General features: G+C 43.7%; 1 pseudogene; it reads right to left on the bottom strand.

Annotated features, from left to right (window-relative positions):
* Gm5499 (predicted pseudogene 5499) lies at positions 10,654-12,624 on the bottom strand (annotated as a pseudogene).

Below are 22,063 nucleotides of genomic sequence, written 5' to 3'. Positions count from 1 at the left end.
GATTACTTTTGGAGACCAGAGGAGAAAGACACAGCCTTGCCAGCTAGAAGATGCTTAGAAAGACGGAAGACTCACCCACATGCCAGTAGTTCACTAACTAGCCTTTCCTCAAACAGCCAGACCATAGGAAGAATTAAGTCCCCCAAAAGCCCTTCTTGGTGATGTCTGTGGAGGGGGTAATTGTACCTGTGAGATTTTTCACCTGGAGACCAAGGGTGGCCTCTTAGGTCCTGGGCATAGTCAGAAATGTGCCTTCCCCTGTGTGAGAATACAGAGAGCCAGGAAGAACAAAACAGTGTAATTTATCTCCGAATCCCTGTAAGGCCTGCTGTACAGTTCCACAGAATGAAGTAAATGTAACAACTACAAATAAGCCAGCCTTGTATAGATCCACGGCATTGAACTGAGACGGCCCGGCTGGCAGGATGGTGCAATAGGTTGAGGTACTTGCTACCAAGCCTCAAGTGAGATCTCAGGAGCCGTGTGGTGGATAGAGAAAACTGACTCCTGAAAGTTGCTCTTTAATCTCCACATGCACGCCAAGGCTCAAGAAAGTGCTCAGGTACACACATGTCTGTATACATACACACTTGTGCCTGCACACACACACACACACACACCTATGACACACTTTGAATAAAAAAAAAATAATGATTTTTTTTTTTCTTTTTGAGTCCAGATCTCAGTATGTGGCACTGACTGGCCTGGATTTCCCTTATAGACCAGGTCAGACTTAACTAGTAGAGATCTGCCTGCCTCTGCCTCCTAAGTGCTGGGATTAAAGGTGTGTAATACCATATCTGACTGAAAAAGTAAATAAGTAAATAAAAATAAAAAAAACTTTCAATTGTCTCCAGGACTCTGTGTGGGGTCTCTGTGAAGCACAGGACTCAATTAGCAAGGCAGATTGAAACTGGAACAGAGATTGGGAACTGCAAAGGAGGGGTATTATGATACAATAGGGACAGCCAGCTCTGAGGTAACTAGCTGTGGGGGATGGCCAGCTCTGAGGTAACTAGCTGAGGGGACGGCCAGCTCTCAGGTAACTAATTTGGGGGATGGCTAGCTCTGAGTAAACTAGCTGGGGTCTTTGATTTTTATGCCCCTGGGTCAGTTGCCTTGACTCTAACAGGAGAATGATAATGCAAGGAGTCTCATTTCAGAAACCTTTTGAGACAGGTATCTGTGTTCTCTGCCTCCTCCTTCCCTTCCCACTCTGGCTGACTGTGCGTCTTTGCCTCAGGAGAGGCCCGTGGCTAGACTTCCAGGCTTTCGTTCTGAATGTCTGTGGGGAAGATCTGTTGGGATTAGTTACCAAAAGTAGAACAATCTGTCACTGCAGTGCATCATGGGCTTCCTCAGACCTCTCGCCAGTAACTCCTCATGCATGTGCCTCGGGAGGGGGGGTCTTTACCGGAAAGCCCTCTACTCTAGAAACAGCAGAGGGGTGAACCCAAAGGGACTATCTAGATTGGACTTGCCCATGCCATGGGAAGGCTCACCAAATGGTTCTTGGGCTTCTTCAGTCTTCTAATCCCAGGGCTAGGGATGTAGCTCATCGACATAACACATGCACAAAGCCACAAGTTGAACACCTCCCCCACCTCACATTACACCCACTGAACACCTAGTTCTTACCAGAGCCCTACCTGATGTCAGAGAAGCATTTTAAGGTCACGCCACATGAGAGGCCCAAGTCTTAGGTCCTTCTATATTCCGGAGGTATGCACATTTTTAAGGTTGCTGATAAAACAAAACAAACCAAACACACAAAACTTCTGTGTGATCATTTTATTGTTGTTATTGCTCCTGTTTTAGAGGTATTGTGCAGATTGAAGGCTGCAGCTGGGAGTGGGCAAATGCTTCATGAAATCCAAAGGCCAGCCCGGGCCTGATTGGCTTCTTCATCCCAGAGTGTTCAGTTGACATCAGCTCTTTCTTCATCCTATTGTAGATGACATAAATAATTACCATGTTCTTCTGAGGCCGTTTTCCTGCTGTAGTTTGCTTATCTCCTTAAATATTTTAGGAGGAAATGTAATGTGTTGTCTGTTGTGTTGTCTTTCCCCTTTGTGATTCAGAAAGCCTGTCCTCCTGATTCAGTCAGAGTAATGTGTGGATCATTTCATATTTCATTCCAAACAAGGAAAAGCCAAACCTCGATAACAAATTAAACAGGTACACAAAATCTTTCCTTTTCAAGGGTGTTATTTCCCCACTTTCTTTTGGGGTGTCCCCTCTAATTCAAGACCTCCAAATATGGATTGTCTACAGTTTTCAATGAGCCACTGACTTAGTCAGGGTTTTTCCTCTTGCACAGACATCATGACCAAGAAGCAAGTTGGGGAGGAAAGGGTTTATTCAGCTTACACTTCCATACTGCCGATCATCACCAAAGGAAGTCAGAACTGGAACTCAAGCAGGTCAGGAAGCAGGAGCTGATGCAGTGGCCATGGAGGGATGTTACTTACTGGCTTGCTTCCCCTGGCTTGCTCAGCTTGCTCTCTTATAGAACCAAGACTACCAGCCCAGAGATGACACCACCTACAATGGGCCTTTCCCCCTTGATCACTAATTGAGAAAATGCCTTACAGTTGGATCTCATGGAGGCATTTCCTCAACTGAAGTTCCTTTCTCTGTGATAAATCCAGCTGTGTCAAGTTGACACAAAACCAGCCAGTACAATTGACCCGTTGTCAACTTGACACACAAATACATCACTATTAAACCTCAACTCTTACTTTCTTATTCATCCCCAAGATCTAAATAACTTTAAAAGTCCCACAGTATTTGCAAATTCTTAAAACTTCAATCCCTTTTAAAATATCCAATCTCTTTTAAAATCTGAAGTCTTTTCCCAATTAAAAGTCTCTTAACTGTGGGCTCCACTAAAATACTTCCTTCAAGAGGGAAAAATTAGGGCACAGTAACAATCAAAAGTAAAATCAAACTCCAACTGTCTAATGTCTGGGATCCACTCATGATCTTCTGGGCTCCTCCAAGGGCTTGGGTCACTTCTCCAGCTCTGCCCTTTGTAGCACACAGCTTGTCTTCTAGGCTCCAGCTGCCTGTACACTACCGCTGCTGTTGTTCTTGTTGGTCATTTCATGGTACTGGCATCTCTAAAACACTGCTGTCTTCCTGGGACATCAATTGCATCTGAGGCTGCACCTTCACCAATGGCCTCTCACAGTGCCAAGCCTCAGCTGCTCTTCATGACCCCTTCATGCCTTCAAAGCCAGTACCACCTGGGGGACTCTTAAACATTAGCAAATCCTACTGCAGCACGAAGTAAAACCTTGGTTATCTCTGGAACACAGCCTCTGTGCGCTCAGAAAACACTTCCCAGAAGACGTCACCTCAGTACTGCTGGTCTCTTCTTAATCACCGCTAATTTCTCAGCTCCAGCTAACCAGCATCAATAGTCCCAGTAATGCAAAGGTTTCACTTTAGTGGTTCTGGTATCTTGTTAATCACAGCTGATGCTTCAGCCCCAGCTAACCAGAACCACAGAATCTTAACAATCAAACTAGCAATGGCCCTGAGAAGAGTCTTTAATTTTCTCTCTGAAATTTCACAAGCCAGGCCTCCATCTTCTGCACCGTTCTCAACATTATCTTCCAAGCTCCTACACAACATCCCACAGAGCTCTTAACACAGAATGGATCTTCTAACCCAAAGTTCCAAAAGTCCTTCTACAGTCCTACCCAAAACATGGTCAGGTTGTCACAGGAATGAATACCCCACTCCTGGTGCCAACTTCTGTATTAGTCAGGGTTCTCTAAGTCATAGAACTTATGGGTAGTCTCTATATAGTAAAGGAATTTGTTGATGACTTACAGTCTGCAGTCCAACTCCCAACAATGGTCAGCAGCAGCTGTGAATGGAAGTCCAAGGATCTAGCAGTTGCTCAGTCACACATGGCAAGCAGGCGAAGGAGAGAGAGAGAGAGAGAGAGAGAGAGAGAGAGAGAGAGAGCCTTCCTTCTTCCAATGTCCTTATATGGTCTCCAGCAGAAAGTGTAGCCCAGATTAAGGTTGTGTACCACCACACCCTTAATCCCGGATGACCTTGAACTCAGAGATTTAGTCTTCTGTAATTCATAGCCACTGTGCCTCAAGATCTCCATACCAAGATCCAGGTCAGAAACTTCTATCTCCCAGCCTCCAGATTAGGATCACTGGTGAGCCTTCCAAATCTGGATTGTAGTTCATCCCAGATATAGTCAAGTTGACCACCAGGGATAGCCACTACAGCCACTAATCTGAAATGTCTACAAAAATCAATACAAAAAATCTTTTCCAAATAGAAGCTACTAAAACTAGTTACATGATTTATGTCCTAAAACAGAATTATTACTTTTCTTTCCTTCATTCAGTAAGAAATCCAAGGATGCCATGCAAAGCTTTCAGAGCAATAATTTGAATATAATGATATGTGTTTCTAGCCAGACACACACACACACACACACACACACACACACACACACACACAGAGAGAGAGAGAGAGAGAGAGAGAGGCTGAAGGGGGTGGGTTGAAGATAGAAGAATATGAGATTTTACCTGGGGAGCAGCTTATCCCGCAACCAAAAGCTGAACGATGGAGCAAAATTCTACATAAAGGTAAGAGGATGCAAACAGTAGAGACGAGCAGGGTGACTACAGAAAATAAGTATTTGTATAAAACAATATCTATGTCTAGAAGGATTCTAAATGAAATTACTTTCAAATTAAAGTTTTTCAAGACAAATGAATTTGAAAAAACATTCATTGCCAAAAAAAAAGTTACGAGAATTTTTTTTAAGTTTTTTTTTTTTTTTTTTTTTTTTAAAGTCTCTTTTCAACTAGGCTTTCTGAAGCAAAGTTAGGTCACTGGAAAGATGAAACAAAGCCAAGTGACGCAATCCGTTCTGTCATGGCTGTGCCACGTTTGCCCATGAGAGAAATAGTGCTCCCAAGGGCCTTGCCTTGCCTTATGTGAGCTACTTCCAAAGGGGAATGATTGCCTAGTCAACCATCTTGGTTGCCTGTTGCTTGGTAACAAACATCCCCAAACTGAAAGCGTAAAACAGCATCCATCACTATCCCTTTCCCCAGGTGCTGCCTGGCTTATTTGTGCTTCACACATACCGAGTCTCTCTCAAGATTGAAGTTCCTGTATTTGCTAGGCTGCTATAGTTACAGCACGTCTCAGCTGGCTCCGGGTCTGTGTCCAGCGTACTTAGGCTTTGGTCTCCCACAGAGTACAGGACCCAGGACCCCAGCTCCTGGCTAATCAAAGGTCGGTCAGAGGTTACCTCAGTCTCATGCCGTGTAGCCATGAAGGCCTTTCTCCAAGCAAGTGTGGGAGAGAAGGCCAAGACAGCATGGAAAGAAGACAGGAGGTCACACTTGTTTTAATTTAATCTGGGAACGATGCTCCATTGCCTTTCCAATGTTTTATCTATTAGAATCAAGTCCATTAGGACCAGCTCGCACTCCAAAAGACAGAGTCTTCCAAGGGTGTAGACACCAGGAAGTAGAAATCACTGGGAGCCATCTGAAGGGCTCCTCCTACCACATCAACCTTAACTTTATAACAGACATAATGAGCTGCTATTTTAAGATTTAAGATGTATGTGGTTCATATGTGGTTTCTTATATCCACCAGCAAATTCCTTTCCTATTCTATATGATCCATATGCCACTGAGAAGTCCAACTCATCTTGCTGGCAAGCAAGCTAACCTCAGTAAAGGATATAATTCAGTTATACTATATGGCCAGGTGTCTGAGGATAGGGACTTCTGGGTCATGTTCGATGTTGTACCCCAGTGTCTACCTTGGATTTGATGTGAACTCAGCAGAAAGCTGGCAAGTGAATGGCTTCAAGAATACTTAAGGTAGATCAAGAATACTTATGATAGATCTACAGCAAGTGTTATGGGTTTTTAAAAATTAATTAATTTATTTATTTTTAAAGATTTATTTATTTATTATATGTGAGTACACTGTAGTTGTCTTCAGACACTCCATAAGAGGGCATCAGATTTCATTACAGATGGTTGTGAGCCACCATGTGGTTGCTGGGATTTGAACTCGGGACCTTAGGAAGAGCAGTCGGTGCTCTTAACCGCTGAGCCATCTCACCAGCTCAAGTGTTGTGTTTTTGACTACACTCCTTCACAAAGTGAGCAGCAGAAATATGTGCTTTTGTATCAAGAGCAAAAAGAAGACATCATTACAACTTGGGGTTTTCAAATGCAGCCCCAGACTTGAGGTTACCAGCTCCATAACAACTAGAGTTGCTCGCAATAGAGACCAACTCCATGTGATGGCTGCCCTTGGTTGTCAACTTGACTATCAGGAATCAACTGAAACCCAGGCAGCTGTGTACATCTGAGAGGATTTTTCTTAATGCACTTGAAGTGGGAAGGTTTGCCTCTAATAATCTATATCATTTGAGCTGGATCCACGTTTACTCTGGGACATACCTGCTGGCAGCTTATATAAGTGACATGGAAGAGGGAAGCTTGCCTGTGCTTTTGCTGACAGGTCCACTCCTTCACTGGCATCAGAGCCTGCTTGCTCAGAATTCTCTCTCTCTCTCTCTTTCTCTCTCTCTTTCTCTCCCTCTCTTGCTCCCTCTCTCTCTTTCTCTCTCTCTTTCTCCCTCTCTCTCTTTCTCTTTCTCTCTCTCTCTTTCTCTCTCTCTCTCTTCCTCTCTCTCTTTCTCTCTCTCTCTTTCTTTTTTATTTTTTTGGTCTTTTAAGACAGGGTTTCTCTGTGTAGCTCTGGCTGTCCTGGAACTCACTCTATAAACCAGGCTGGCCTTGAACTCAGAGATCTGCCTGCCTCTGCCTCCCAAGTGCTGGGATTAAAGGCGTGCGCCACCATGCCGGGCCAGTTTTGTTTCTTTAGAGAACCCTGACGAATACACTCCATTTTCTCATACACATAGAATGATCTTTTCCCTTTTAGGAAATTTCACTTCCTGTGACCTATCACCCACTCACTGAGATGCTGATAAAGGAACACAAATCTGAAGAAAGAAAACAAAACAGAAAGCAAAACCAAACAAAAGAACGGTTGGCCTTTAAAAACATACATATAAAGCAAGGTATACTGTTGAAATATAAAAGCATAGAAAATCCACAGCCTTTGAGCCCCTCCCCAGTCCTTCTTCACCTTCAGAGGTAATGAGTTTGGCCATTTCTTACTTAGCCTTTCAAATACACTCCAGTGACAATGTTCTTTTCCTTCTCACAGTTGGTAAAAAATATGATACTCACTTGCTCCTCTTATCTTTAATAGCACGCTTGGAGGGCTGGGAAGGCACACACACAAACTCTGTGTTCGGGAAGCCATCTAGACCTGTCTCCATTTCCACGGTGCCATAATATTCCATTGTATGGATGCACTGTGAGTTCCTCGGAGTCCTCGTCTAATAGGCATTTGCTTCTTCTCCCTCTCAATTCCTTGCCAAGAACAGTGCTGTAATGGGCATGCTCACCTTTGTGCATTTGAATAGGTTTGTCTTATTCTTTGATACTTTATTATTTTATGTGTATGCACAGTGTGTGTTCCTGATGCCTACGGAGTCCAGAAGAGGACATAAGATATCCTAGAACTGGAGTTGCATATTGTTGTGAGCCTCCATGTGGGTGCTGGGAATCAAACCCTGGTCGTCTGGAAGATCAGCCTACTTACCTGCTGTTTCACCTATTCTGCTCCTTAGTCACAGAATTGTTTAAACTAAAGTGTGTCTCTGTGTGTGTGTGTGTGTGTGTGTGTGTGTGTGTGTGTGTTTTCCTTTTTTTAAGCTAGGGGTTCTCTGTGTAGCAGCCTTGACTGTCCTGGAGCTCACTGTGTAGACTGCGATGGCCTCAAACTCAGAGAGATCCACCTACTTCTGCCTCCAAGTGCTGGGATGAAAGACCTGCACCACCACCGCCCAGCTAGGATGTGTGTGTTCTAAAACCTCCTTGTGAATGAAATGAAATGAAATACAAATGTTTAAAAACAAAATAAACACAGAGTTTAATGGATTGCACTGAAGCAGTCCCAGCTCCAGAAACAACTTCTGTTGACTGCATCGCAAGCTTCTTTTGTGGTCTGTGGTGATCATAATTGTCTCCCTCAACCCCAAAGTCACCACTTAGGGCTTTGGAAATCACTTCCTTCTATGGGTTTGATCCAATCAACATTTCTAAAAAGGAAAGTTTTGCTTGGCCAATTTTAAAAAGCTTTTATGTCTTTCGAATCCTTCTGTGCCCACAGTTTCCCCTACAAACTTTTCCAAACCGTTGATCTGCTAAAGGCCCCAGAAGCCAGAGCATCCGAGCTACAGTCTCTGCAGGCGAATTCAGTGGGAATTAGCCTGCTCGCTTGTTCCTGGTTTATTTAACATGCTTCTCTGCTCACTGTAGCTTCTGCAAACTGGCAGCTAGGTTGAAAGTTTGGTGAGGCTCAGGCTTGATCCCATGGCATTACCATAACGGTGGTACACCGAGAAGCCTTGCCGGCTGGTTGTCTGTCTGTGACTTAAGCAGGTGTTGACGCTGACCTTCCAGGTCCATCGCATCACTGTGGGTCCATTACATCATCTGTTACTTCTTAATCTACTCACTAAGAGAATTCTGTTGAAAATTGCGTCTGCTCCTGTATTGTTTTTTTAATCAGTGATGCTGATCTGCCAGGAAAGACGAAGCATGTGCCTAGCTCTTTCCTCTATTTACAAACTAACAGTTTTCTTTCAACACTCAGAGGTAACTTGGCTTACTTATCTTGGACTTATATATGTGTGTGTGTTCAGCATGTGTTTGTATTTGATATATTGTATGGGTTTCTAGTTGGTTGCAGTTCGTTTGGCCTCTGAGAGCCTCTTCTGTTGGGACATGAATCTCTTTGAGATGGCCCAGCATGCTCGGCAGCTTCCTCACTGTCTGATGTGACCTGGGTTCTGGATCGCCTTCCACATCTCACACCACAGACCTGGACTCAGCCCTTCCATACTGCCTGGTTTCTTAGATGGGAAATAGTACTTCAAAAGCTAAATTCAAAACACAAAGGGTGTACATATCTATTTTTAAAGATCAAATAATTCAGCCGGAAGTTTCAGCACACACTTTTAGTCTGGCACTCAGGAGGCAGAGACAGGTGGATCTCTATGAGTTCGAGGACAGCCTGGTCTACAGAGACACCCTGTCACTCTCTTGCTCTCCTGCTCTCTTGCTTCCCTCTCACCCTTTTGGGCTCTTCTCTCCTCCCCCCACCCCCATGCTCATGGCCAGCCTCCTCTTCTCTACTCTCTCTGTCTCTCTCTCTCTGCCTTTCTCTGCCTCTACTACCCTCTTAACGTCCCTCCCCATGCCCTGAATAAACTCTGTTCTATACTGAAAAGGAAAGAAAGATAGAAACCCTGTCTCAAAAAAAAGCAAACAAACCAACAACAACAACAACAAAAAGATAAAATAACTCCTTAGTTCATTCTGATATTCTGGCTCAAATAAAGGACTACTAGACTTTCACAGAAGGCTCAGAATAGCAATGCCATCATTTGGATTGGCGGCAATCAACTGGGTCCGTAGATGTCACACTTTTTCATTTGCGTCTATATTTTCCTTTATTTTTTAAAAGTTAGTCCTACTCTGTCTACATTGTCAGAGTATATGGCCAATGTACACAAAGCCTGCTCCCTATCATTTCGTACTGCATCTTAATTCTGCACGTGGTTCTATACTAAATCTTCCCTGCTAGCCTCCCAGTTACTTTCTCACTATTCTGGCTTCATTTCTGGCAGGCCCACAGGGACATTCACAAGGACTCAACTCCCTGAATATTACATGTTGATAACAGTCACTGTCCTTTGTGTCTGGTACGTTTTCTTCCTGTAAAATTCTCAGCTCGTGTTTTCTTAAGACCCTGAAGTTTGTTGCTGCATTCATCTTGGAAATCCTGAAACACCTGAAGCTAAACTAATCTTCCTTCCCAGGCCCTGAGGTTCAGCCCTCACTCTCCCGTAAGAGTCCCGGCTGTGTGAGTATGTCTTAGCTCATCATTCTAAGTCAATATGTGTCCTAGATACATATTCAGTGTTCTTCCTAAGTATGGGTATTCCGTTCCCTATTTAATTTGATGCCAGTGATTGGACACGGGTTTGAACATGTTAAGCAAGCGCCACCACTGGGCTGCATCCCCAGTCCCTAAATATATATGTCTTCATTTTTCAGTTTTATGTGTATGGGTATTTTGTTTGCACGCTCTATGCACCATGTGCATGTCTGGTGCCCTGGGATGCCAGAAGACAGTGCCCCACCACAGGACTGGAGCTACAGACAGTTGTCAGCTGCCACCACATAGGTGTCGGGAGTTGAACCTATATCTTCTGGAAGAACAGCCAGTGCTTTTAACCACTGAACCATTTCTCTAGCCCTATCCCAAATATTTTTTTAGTTCAGTAAATGTTCTTAGATATTTTTAAAGTAATACTTTGAACCTAGACATGAAGGTCCACATCTATAACCTCAGCATGCTTGAGGCTGAAGCAGGAATGTTGCTGGGCTACAGAGTGTGAGATCCTGGCTCAAAGAAATCAAGCAAGCATGAGAATCAGAAAGGAAGAGAGGGAAAAAAGAGAGGGAGAGAAGGGGTGTACTGCACTCTTTTTTTTTTTCCCAAAAGAACAGTCCCTTTATTAGGGGAAGCTGTGGGATAGGAGGAGAGAACAGCTGTCCAGCCATGGGGCTTTCTTCTTCAGGCCCCACCACACAAAGGAACCTCTCAGGTTTATATTGCCCTTCTCAGTTCCCACAACACAGGGTGGCCATTCAATTCTATTTCCAATGATGAAAATCATGGTTGAAGGCTTTTAATTGGGAACAGTGACCTTAAATGATAACACATACAAGCCTTTTATGTGTTCCTCCGTCATGTGTTTGTGCACTACATGCATACAGTGCCAGCCAAGGTCAAGGGCGGATGTTGGAGCCCCTGAGACTAGAGTTACAGGTGGTTTAGCCTCTATGTGCTGCTAGGAATCAAACCTGGGTCCTCTGGAAGAACAGCTAATTCTCTTAGCCACTGAGTCATTTCTCCAACCCCTTAAATTCCTTTCTCTTTACGATTTACTTATTATATATAGTATTCTGCCTGCATGCCAGAAGAGGGCATCAGATCCCATTATGAACCATCATGTGGTTGCTGGGAATTGAACTCAGGATCTCTGGAAAAGCAGCCACCAGTGCTCTTTCTTAATCGATGGGCCATTTCTCCAGCCCCAAACTTAAATTTCTTAATGCACAGATCAAGACAGAAAGGCCTAAAGGAAGAAGGGGTCCTTGAGGAAAAATTCTAAGGGCTTTATACTGACATCTAACATTAGGGTTTAATTTAGTCTATGCTTTGCAAGCTCACTAGGAGGAATAATTAAACCACAGACTGGTAATATCCAAGTGTTGAATAGCAATTTACACATTGATCCAACCTTGGAGGGAAACCATTTCTACCTCTATCGATAAGATCACTCCCTTCGAGAAACAGCTGACCAGGGCAGATGCGCCCTTCATAGTAGAATACTTCATGGTTTCCAGGATGCTTCTTTCAAAATCAGAAGCAGGCACAGTGCCCCTACCCAGGCACAGCCAAACAGAAATCAAAAGGCCTCAGGCAAGGATTGTGGTTATAACTGGAACTGGGCCTCAAAGGTTCCTGAAATTGACAGGAGAGGAAGCAAAAACAATGCAGGATCCTATTTGTCCTTCTTGTTTTCCCCATCTGGCACAGTAGTGGGAGCAGGGTCCACAGGCTTCTCTTCTGACATGTCTCCACCCTTTGAGTGCTTCTTGGCTCGTTGGTATAGCTCATTCAAGTTGAATTCTCGAATCACATTCTCTTCAGAAAAGGTCCAAGAGACAGCTCGTCCTTTCTTGTCAATCTGCGGCCGACGAATGACCTCCTTGCCGCCTTGGAACAGAATCAGGGTAGGGAGCTGTCTGGTGAGGGGTGATGTGCTTACTTTGTACCGTGTGCTAACGTCAGTGTAGCGTCCAACATCTACCTTCCCAAAATTTAGCCCTGAACAGTTGTACTTGAGGGACAAGTCCGCATAGATGGGAGCAAAGGACTGGCAATCATTAGACCAGTTGGCAAAGAACTCCACAATCCAAGTGACCCTCTTGTCTCGCTCCAGCTCCTCATCAATGGTTTTATCATTGAAGTACTTGATATACTCAGGACCCATGTACAGCGGGGGCTTGCAGGTCATCAGGAACACTATGCAGAGTGTGAGGTATAGCAGACCCATTCGAATATCCAGTCGGAAGAAAAGGATGGCGTTGGCCACTTTACTAAACATAAAGATGTTGCCTACGTGTTGCTCCACAGTGATGGATCTGCGGTTCTTCATCATCACAATGGCACTGAGGAACATCAGGATCTCCACTTCTCTCCAGTCAAAGTCACACGGGTTGCCATCTTCGCGTTGCGTGGGGAGACCATTGCAAATCGGTGGCAGTTTCCTCACGAGGAGGAAAGCAATGGAAAGCAGAGCAGACAGAAGGCAATAAGGTCGGGCCAGCCATCGAGAAAGCCTCGGCACCGAGTACACCAAAGCAATCAGAGGCGCAAGGACAGCCATCTTTCCTGCCTCGGTGTACTGTACTCTTTCTGAGGTTCTAGTCTTTAGGGACCCCCATATTTATATGTCAGATTTTCTCCTTCCATCAATAGTTGCTATTTTCTTTATATCTTTTAAAATAGACTTCTGTCTTAGGGTGTTACTGCTGTGAACACCATAACCAAGGCAACTCTTATAAGGGACAACATTTCATTGGGGCTGGCTTACAGGTTCATAAGTTCAGTCCATTATCATCAAGGTGGGAACGTGGCAGCGTCCAGGCAGATGTGAGGCTGGAGGAGCTGAGAGTTCCACATCTTCATCTAAAGGCAGACAGGAGAAGACTGGCTTCTTGGCAGCTAGGAGGAGGGTCTCCAAGCCCACCCCACAGTGACACACTTCCTCCAACAAGGCCACACCTCCTAATAGTGCCACTCCCTGGGCCAAGCATATTCAAACCACCACATTCCACTCCCTGGCCCCCATAGGATTGTTTAAACACATGAGGCTATGGGGCCACAGCCAAAGCATAATGGAAAATACATTCAGCCTAACATCAAAAGTTCCATAGCCTATAACGGTCTCAACAATGTTAAAAGTCTTTTCTGAGATTCATTTGATTACTTAACTATAACTGCTTATAAAATCAAAATCAAAAAACAGATCACATACCTTAAAACATCACAGGATATACATTATGATTCCAAAATGTCATAGTGACGAAATACAAGAACAAACAAGACCAAAAACCAGCTGGGCAAACTCAAACTCTGCATCTCCACGTCAGATGTCAAAGCGTTCTTCAGATCTCTAACTCCTTTCAGCTTTGTTGACTGCAACAAACTTCTTTCTCCTGGGCTGGTTCCACTCCCTGTTAGCAGCTTCCTTTGACAGGTATCCTACAGCTCTGTCATCTCTTGGTGGTCATCCCATGGTACTGACATCTCCAACACACTAGGGTCTTCTGCTGCTACTAGGCTTCTCCAGTAGCCTCTTATAGACTCTTGTCATGGTGCCAAACTTCAACTTCTTTGCATGACCCCTTCAGTCCTGGGTCTTCAACTGCAACTGAGGCTGCACTTTCATCAATGGTCTTCCATGGCCTCTTGAAGTGCCAAGTCTCAGCTGCTCTTTGTGACCCCTTAATGCCTTCAAAACCACCTTGGCGACTCTTACACATTAGCAAGTGTAGCTGTAGCATGAGGTACAACCTTGGCTATCTTTGGAACATAGTTTCTCTGTGCTTTCAGAAAACACTTCCCAGATTCCATCTCAGGGATGCTGGTCTCTTCTTAATCACTGCTAATTTCTTAGCTCCAGCTAATCAGCATTAATTATTTCAGTAGTCCCTTTAGTCCTTGACTCTAGAGCCAGAGCCATGTGGCTAAAGCTGCTGAGTTCTACTTCTTGCTGGGGCTGGAACATGACCTCCTTGTTCAATTGCATCACCACCAGCTTTCTGTTTTCCTACTCCTTTACTGCCTAAGCTTGGATTTCCTGAAACTTGCACTCTGGATTGACCTTGAACTCAGAGATCTGTATGGCTTTGTCTCTGAATGCTGGGATTAAAGGCATGTACCACCACTTAAGCGTTTCTTCACCTAGAACTTAGAGACCTACTTGTCTTTGTCTCCTGGGATTGAGAGTATTTACCACTGTGCCTGGGCCAATTCTTACTAGGATAGCCTTTTATGAACACCTTCTTCAAGATCCAGATCCAAAGCCGATGTCTTCCAGTCTCAAGACCAGGATCACAGGTGTATCCTCCATTTTTGGATGTAGTTCGTGCCATATGTAGTCAAGTTGACAACCAAGAATAGCATCACAATCCACACCTTGTCTACTTGACACAAGTCATATATCATGTTTCCAAATGAAACATTAACCAGGTAATAAATATGCCTAACATGATATAACTATCCCTCCTACAATCACAAACACATTGTAAGTTTAGAATGGATCAATGTCCCTTGGGGACATCCTTTTAGTATCTCAACTTAAATACTGATTGGTATTTTTTTAATTGATGTAAAAGAAATTGGAAGAAAGCACAAATATCTATACAAATGTGTTCTTAACAAAATAATACAGAAGCATTCATACCACTTTATAATCCTTGTTTCTACAACTGGTCACATGGCCTTAGCTGGTATTTATAACTACCTTCCTCTACTACCCATTCTGTATTTCCTCCACCCTCTGGAAACACCTCAGCAGGTCTTGGCTCTTCTCTTGGAGGAGTGTTGCATAGCTTCATTCCTGATGGGTCTGTGTCCTTTGTCAGCCTGCTTGGATTAGGCTGTTGTAGTTTCCCATTGACTTTAATCACAGGACTAAGAGATGTCCTAAGGGATCTCCTGCACTCCACACATCATCCTTCTTACCTCCATTGTGGAGAGGCAATCCAATTTCTCCATGGTAATCTGGATCTATCACCCCTTCTAACACTGCTATTCCTTTCTTAGCTTGTTGGTTTAAGGGCATTAGAAGCCCAAAATGACCAGGTCCTCCTGAGCTTCCAGGTCAATGAAATGTTTGTTGTAGCTCCTGGCAGGATCACTCCCCACTCCTGGTACCAACTTCTGTCTTAGTTAGGGTTTTACCTCTGTGAACAAACACCATGACCAAGACAACTCTTATGAGGACAACAGTTAATTGGGGCTGACTTATGGGTTCAGTCAATTATCATCAAGGCGGAACATGGCAGTGTTCAGGCAGACATGGGGCTGAAGGAGCTGAGAGTTCTACATCTTCATCCAAAGGCAGACAGGAGAATATTAGCTTCTTGACAGTTAGGAGAAGGGTCTCCAAGTCCACCCCCACAGTGACACACTTTAATTAGGCCACACCTCCTAATAGTGCCATTTCCTTGGCCACACACATTCAAACCACCACAACTATAAAACTTAATTATTATTTATATATATGCATGAGTGTCTACATAGGGTTATACCACATGTGGGCAGAGGCCAAAAGAGAATGTGTAGTCCCCTTAGAGCTGAAGTTGCAGGTGTTGTGAGCTGTCTGACATGGGCACTGGGACCTGGGTCCTTTAGAAAAACAGCAAGTGCTTTTAAGCTCTTAGTTATCTTTCCAGCCCCCTTTGACTTTCTATTTTAATTTTTTTCTGTCTTTAGCCTCATGTGTATTTAAAATGTTAGTTGTTTCTATCTGTTCTCGTGTTCCCTTTTAATTTTATTTCTGAACTAAAATTTTTTCTTCAATTCTTGATTCCTTTCCCAAGGTCTATCTCATCCTTTATAAGTTTTGTTTGTTTTTTGTTTTTCCAGACAGGGTTTCTCTGTGTATCTCTGGCTGTCCTGGAACTCACTTTGTAGACCAGGCTGACCTTGAACTCAGAAATCCACCTGCCTCTGCCTCACAAGTGCTGGGATTAAAGGCGTGCACCACCATGCCCAGCTCCCTTTGTAAGTTTTAAAGTTGTGATTTATATTCTCCTTTCATGTGTGTGTAATCTTCCTAATGCTTTCACTTCCTTTCTGAAGTGGTAGGTTATAGTTTTGATCATGTTTAGGGACTTGATCTTATTTATCCTGTTATTATCTTTTTATGAATAAGTTTTTTTTTTTATCCAACTTGACCTCGATCCTTTTTTGTGTGCTGTTCCTTTCTATGTAAAACTTGTTTTCTTGAACTTTTCTCAGAAGACATGCTTTCATAGCTCAGCAGTCAGAAGAGCTGGCCTCACGGAGTGCCTGTGTCTGAGGTTTCCTGGCTCTATTCTGCAGCCTGCCTTGACTTCATTTATCTTTCCTGGCATAACCCAGCTTGGTCTTGGTTCTGCTTCCCTAGTGTGGAGCACTGGCCCTTCTGTCTCAAGAGTGCTTAGGGACTAGACTGCTTTGCCACTCCACCGTCCCTGTGAGCTTCATATTCTCACCAGGTTAGGAGCTGTTATCATGTGGGTTCCTGTGTTTCCCAGTGACTTCGTTGGCTACTTGGGGCCTTTCTGTTCCTGGCTCCATTAGACGCATCCTGCTCCACTTTGCTTCTTCCTGAATAGGCATTGACAACACACAGGTCTGTGACTCTCCCCTTCTGCTAATATTTTGAAGTTTATGTTAATGTTCATGAAGACATGACTTATTTTGTTATTTTTTCATGTGTATCTCTGTGTGTATGTACATATGCATGGGTGCTCATGGAGGACAGAAGGCATCAGATCTTCTAGAGCTGGACTTTCAGGTGGCTGTGATCCCCCCAACCCCATATGAGTACTGGGAACTCAACACTGGTCCTCTGCAAGAGAAGCAAGCATTTTTAACTGCTAAACCATCTCTCTAGCCCTATGAACTATATTTTGATGATAAATATTACCGAGTACGTTTAGCTTTCCTATCTAATTACTCTTTTTCTGAAGGGTGCTAGGTAAATGTCCAACTCTGCTTCTTCCTCTGCTGTCTTTCCAGAACCTTCTTTGACTTTAGAAAAGTTGATAGATGTCTCTAAATTCCTTGGAGGGTATTATGTGTCTTAGTCACTGTGCCATTGATGTGAAGACACATTATGACCAAGGTGACTTCTTAATGAAAGCATTTAACTTGGGGATGGTTTACAGTGCAGGTTAGTCCATTATCATCATGGCCAAGAACATGGCAGCAGGCCAGCAGCCATAGTGGTGGAGGAGTAGCTGAGAGCTTACATCTAACCCACAAGCAGGAAGGAGAGAGAGAGAGAGAGAGAGAGAACCTGCAAAGCCCACCCTTAGAGACACACCTCTTCTAACTAAGTCACACTTCCTAATCCTTCTTAAACAGATCACCAACTGGGAACCAAATATTCAAATACATGAACCTTATGGGGATCTTGTCAATCTAAACAATATGCTATGTGTGTAAATTTTATTTAAATTAATAAGTACTTCCTGTTTCTAAGCAGCTAAGGAAACTCTCTGAGCATTCCTGGAAAATTTTGTATAAGGTGTGCATTGTCCTCTGACCCAAAGTTGGAGGAGGCATAAGGGGTTTGGTGACTGAGGGCAGTGGGTTCCTGACAGGGCCCTGCCTCAGCGCTGAACAGAACAGGGGAGCAGGCTGACCTTTGGAGGCAGAGGCAGGAGACCGATGCATATGAATCCTTCACAAGCCATATCTGAAGCAGAAGCTGCAGACGGCTGTAGGCCAAGCTTGAATCCAAACATGTTGGAGGAGTTTATTTGTACAATTCTCAAACCACAGGTCACAAGCCTGTGTTTCTTCAAATTCCTTAAGAAATCAAATCCTGTGGCAAGGACATTTGTTTTGATTTATCTCCCCCCCCCCCAGTTCCAATGGGCTTCTCGTTAACAGCAGGGGGCCCTTGACATTTCGGACTTTCTGTTTACTTTAAGTGTATGTCATATGAGTAACCCCAAGGCCTCTGAGATTAGCAGTTGACACAGAGTCTTGTCACCCAGCACAAACATTTAAGGTAGAAAAACAAAACACTACATTTGACTTATTCTTCCAAACTGGGGTGTGAGTCTAGTCAGTGACTAATTACATATTTTAGAATATTAGAATCATCAGGCCGCGATGTTTGTGTCAGCATCTGTTGTTGTGAACTTCATGCCTAGTCTTAGCTAAGTGTCAGGCCTGGTCTTGTTAGGTGAGAATCTCCATACAGTACTACTACATTGCACCTATCGCTAGGAGCCTGAAGAGAAAACTCAGGGGAAATTTGTTTTTATGAGTTTTGGACCAATGATGATGCTGTGAACTATTCTAAAGTTGTGTATAACTGGTCAGTTTCTCCTAAGCTCCAAGAACCTGCTGCACACCTGTTCCTGCACACCTGCTGCTGCACACCTGTTCCTGCACACCTGCTGCTGCACACCTGTTCCTGCACACCTGCTGCTGCACACCTGCTCCTGCACACCTGCTTCTGCACACCTGCTGCTGCACACCTGCTCCCGCACACCTGTTCCTGCACACCTGCTGCTGCACACCTCTGCTGCTGCACACCTGCTCCTGCACACCTGCTGTTGCCAATTGTCTTTTTTGTTTGTTTAAGTTTTTTCTTTCTTTCTTTCTTTCTTTCTTTCTTTCTTTCTTTCTTTCTTTCTTTCTTTCTTTCTTTCTTTCTTTTTTTGTGATGAGGGTAGGGGTGTTTTACAAGACAGGGTTTCGCTGTGTACTGTTAGCTGTCCTGGTTGGCTTAGTACTCATAGAGATCCGCCTGTCTCTACTTTCTGAGTGCTGGGATTAAAGGCATGAGGCACCAGCGCCCAGTCTTAAATTTTTTCTTAGTGAAAATTTTGTATTTTACAGAGATCCATTAAAGAACAATAGAAGTAGTTATTTCTAGAATTCAATAACGTAATTAAACGTATTCCACTGTAAACTTATCTGACTTTTACAGAATACACAGACCATCCATAGCGTTAATAGTCTCCAAAGACCTCCTAAGAACATGCACTCTATCTTGCTTCCTCCAAGTCTACATGCAATTCCCATTCATTCACTAAAATCCACAACGCTAGCCAAGCTTCCACCTAGCAGGTGTCTACATAAAGTACAAGTACAAGATGGTGGGGCACTTTTCATGTAGTTATCAGAGTAAAGACCACTAGGAGTGTGTCGTGTGCTTCCTCTATACAAGGTAAACCAGGGCCCGCTTCCAGAGTGATTAATTCCTGCTAAATGCAAATCTTACAACCGGCATTTGTGAAGTATGAAATGTCAAAATTGTGCATTTAAGTTCTTCATGTGAAGACACTATTAATTGCTAAAATTTATAGCACTTAGCAATCTATCTATTCCTCCCTTGCTTTAGTTACACTGTAGCTGGGGAGGGGTTGGTGTTTTCTCTTTCCTGCATGTAAACATCATTCATGTGAGTGATGTGGAAGGGTGGGAGAAACTTTAGCAAACCATAGGACAACTGGGATCTGGCGAAGCAGCTGAAGCAGGTTAGTTAGAGAGACGTCGGGGCTATCAGGAGACTTTGTTGTTTACTCTTTGCAGCAAGAAAGGAATGATATGTTTTGTTTTGTTTGTTCGTTTTTGTTTCAAGATGAGCAAGTGTATAGCATCCCGAAGGCCAGACTTGGGAAGAGAAGGAAGCAATAGATGAAGCTTTTGGAAGGAACCACCCAGCTAAATGTTTGGTCAGCGTTACGTTTTGGTTTTGAGATTAGAAGCATCCTGTGGTAAAGGAATATCTGGATAAAAACTCAGATCGATGATAGAAGGTAGAGACTTGTGTCAGCAGGGATGCGAAGCCCAGAATCACAACAGTGCACAGCATGCATGCTTATTACCCACTTTCCTAGCAACAAAAATAGCATTGAATTCATAAAAATTCAGAAAGGGTCCAGAAAAGCCTCAGAAATGATGTGGGAATGGAAGATTTACCGTGGGGAAAGTGTTATCGAAGGAAGACTGAACAAGAACATAGACATAGTCTGTGAGAAGACAACACTTACATGCTGTGTGGCCAGGAATGGTTATTAAATTATCCAATGTGAAAACTGAAGGAAAGAGCCCTTGAACTTTGAAAGAAGTAATTTTAGAGCATATAAAGACCTTCTAGTTTATTCTTTAAAAAATATTAATTTATTTATTATTATATGTAAGTACACTGTAGCTGTTTTCAGACACCCCAGAAGAGGGCATCAGATCTCATTATGGATGGTTGTGAGCCACCATGTGGTTGCTGGGATTTGAACTCAGGACCTTCAGAAGAGCAGTCAGTGCTCTTACCCTCTGAGCCATCTCTCCAGCCCCTTCTACTTTATTCTTAAGTTATAAATACATGCTTTGGAGTCATAAATATATCATACCAACAAGTAGCAGAGGCAAACAAAATCAGTGCTGTAGGGCTAAAGTGTTGCCAGTCAGTTGTTAGGGAAATTGGAGCTGGTTAGCTTGTCTACACGGGTAAAGCCAATGTATCCTTCCCGCAGAGGTTTCCTTCTTAGTCTATCACAGTGGTCTTCTAAATGAACGATTTAAGATATCAGAAGTTGACACCCAAGCACAGCAGCTGATGAGAAGAAGGCTTGGGGCTTTGTTTGGTTTGTTGAATCCTTTTTATACTTAGAGAAATACCATCTTCCAAACACTGAAGTTGACTCTAACCTCCTAATACTTAAGTTTGGATGAGTAAGGCATTTGAGGAATGCAAACAATTGTCATTAATAAATAAACACACAAGATGCATTGCTATTAGCAACGTAATGTTAATGTATGGGATATAAGACTGGGTTGAGACTTCTGGGTTCTACTGCGGTTTGTGCTGTCCAGGGGGTAGCTTTTTGGTTTTTTTGGGCAAACAGACACAGATAAACAAGTCTGGACCAAGACATCCGTTTTCCTAGGCTGATAAGGTATTGCTTCAAACTCAAAATCTTTTTTTTTTCCCGAGACAGGGTTTCTCTGTGTAGCCCTGGCTGTCCTGGAACTCACTCGGTAGACCAGGCTGGCCTTTAACTCAGAAATCTGCCTGACTCTGCCTCCTAAATGCTGGGATTAAAGGCGTGTGCCTCCACTGCTTGGCCAAATTCAAATTCTTGAAATATACATTTACTATTTATTTAAAGTTTGCTTGGTAAGTACAGGGAATGAGGGTAGGATCAGAGTTGATTCTGTTGTTTTGAACAAGTTGGGTCCTGTCTCTGCTCAGCCAAGCAAACCTTCTGCAGTTCAGCATACACTTAGCCTTCTTTGAAATGTCGTCCCTACTTGCTGCCTAGGCACCTCATACTACCTTGGCTTCCCCAAGCGACCACCTGAGAGGTACTTGGAATGTTTACCTATTTCCATTTTATTACCTGTAGTCTACAGGTTGATTTACTATGTAGTGTACTGAATCAGTGCAGAATAGCATAGTACCTTTATAGAAGGATAGCACAGTACCACCCCCCCCCCTTCATTTAACTCTTCAGCTAAAACAAAAAACAATGAGAAAAATTAGTCTGTAAATGTGAAGTGGCACAGGTTTCTTGAGGTCTCTCTGGCCCAGCGCCCTGAACAGACCTTGGGCACAAACTCCACAGCCAGCCCCACAACACCCAGAGGCAGCTCCACTCCCGAGAATCAGGATCCTAGGAACTTGGTCACACATCTCAAGGTCCCAAAGGCAGCTTGACTCCCAGGAGTTCGGAAACACCCAGGATCTCAGGATCCCAGGATCCCAGGATCATCGGATCACAGAGACAGCTTGACTGAGGAGTTCTGACACAACCAGGATCACAGAAAGGACAGGCTCCAGTCAGACATAGCCAGGGCAGCACTAGATTCTCTCTTCTATGTCTTGTATTCTATAGCCAGGGTAGCACTAGAGATAATCAGATGGCAGGAGGCAAGCGCAAGAGCAGAAGCAACAGAAAACAAGGCTACTTGACATCATCAGAGCCGAATTTTCCCACCATAGCAAGTCCTGGATACCCCAACACACCGGAAAAGCAAGATTCAGATCTAAAATCACTTCTCATGACAGTGATAGAGGACAGTACGAAGGACATAAATA

Source organism: Mus musculus, chromosome 17 (assembly GCF_000001635.26).
Source record: "Mus musculus strain C57BL/6J chromosome 17, GRCm38.p6 C57BL/6J".
Classification (NCBI taxonomy): domain Eukaryota; kingdom Metazoa; phylum Chordata; class Mammalia; order Rodentia; family Muridae; genus Mus; species Mus musculus.
This window is presented reverse-complemented; position numbering and strand designations above follow the sequence as displayed.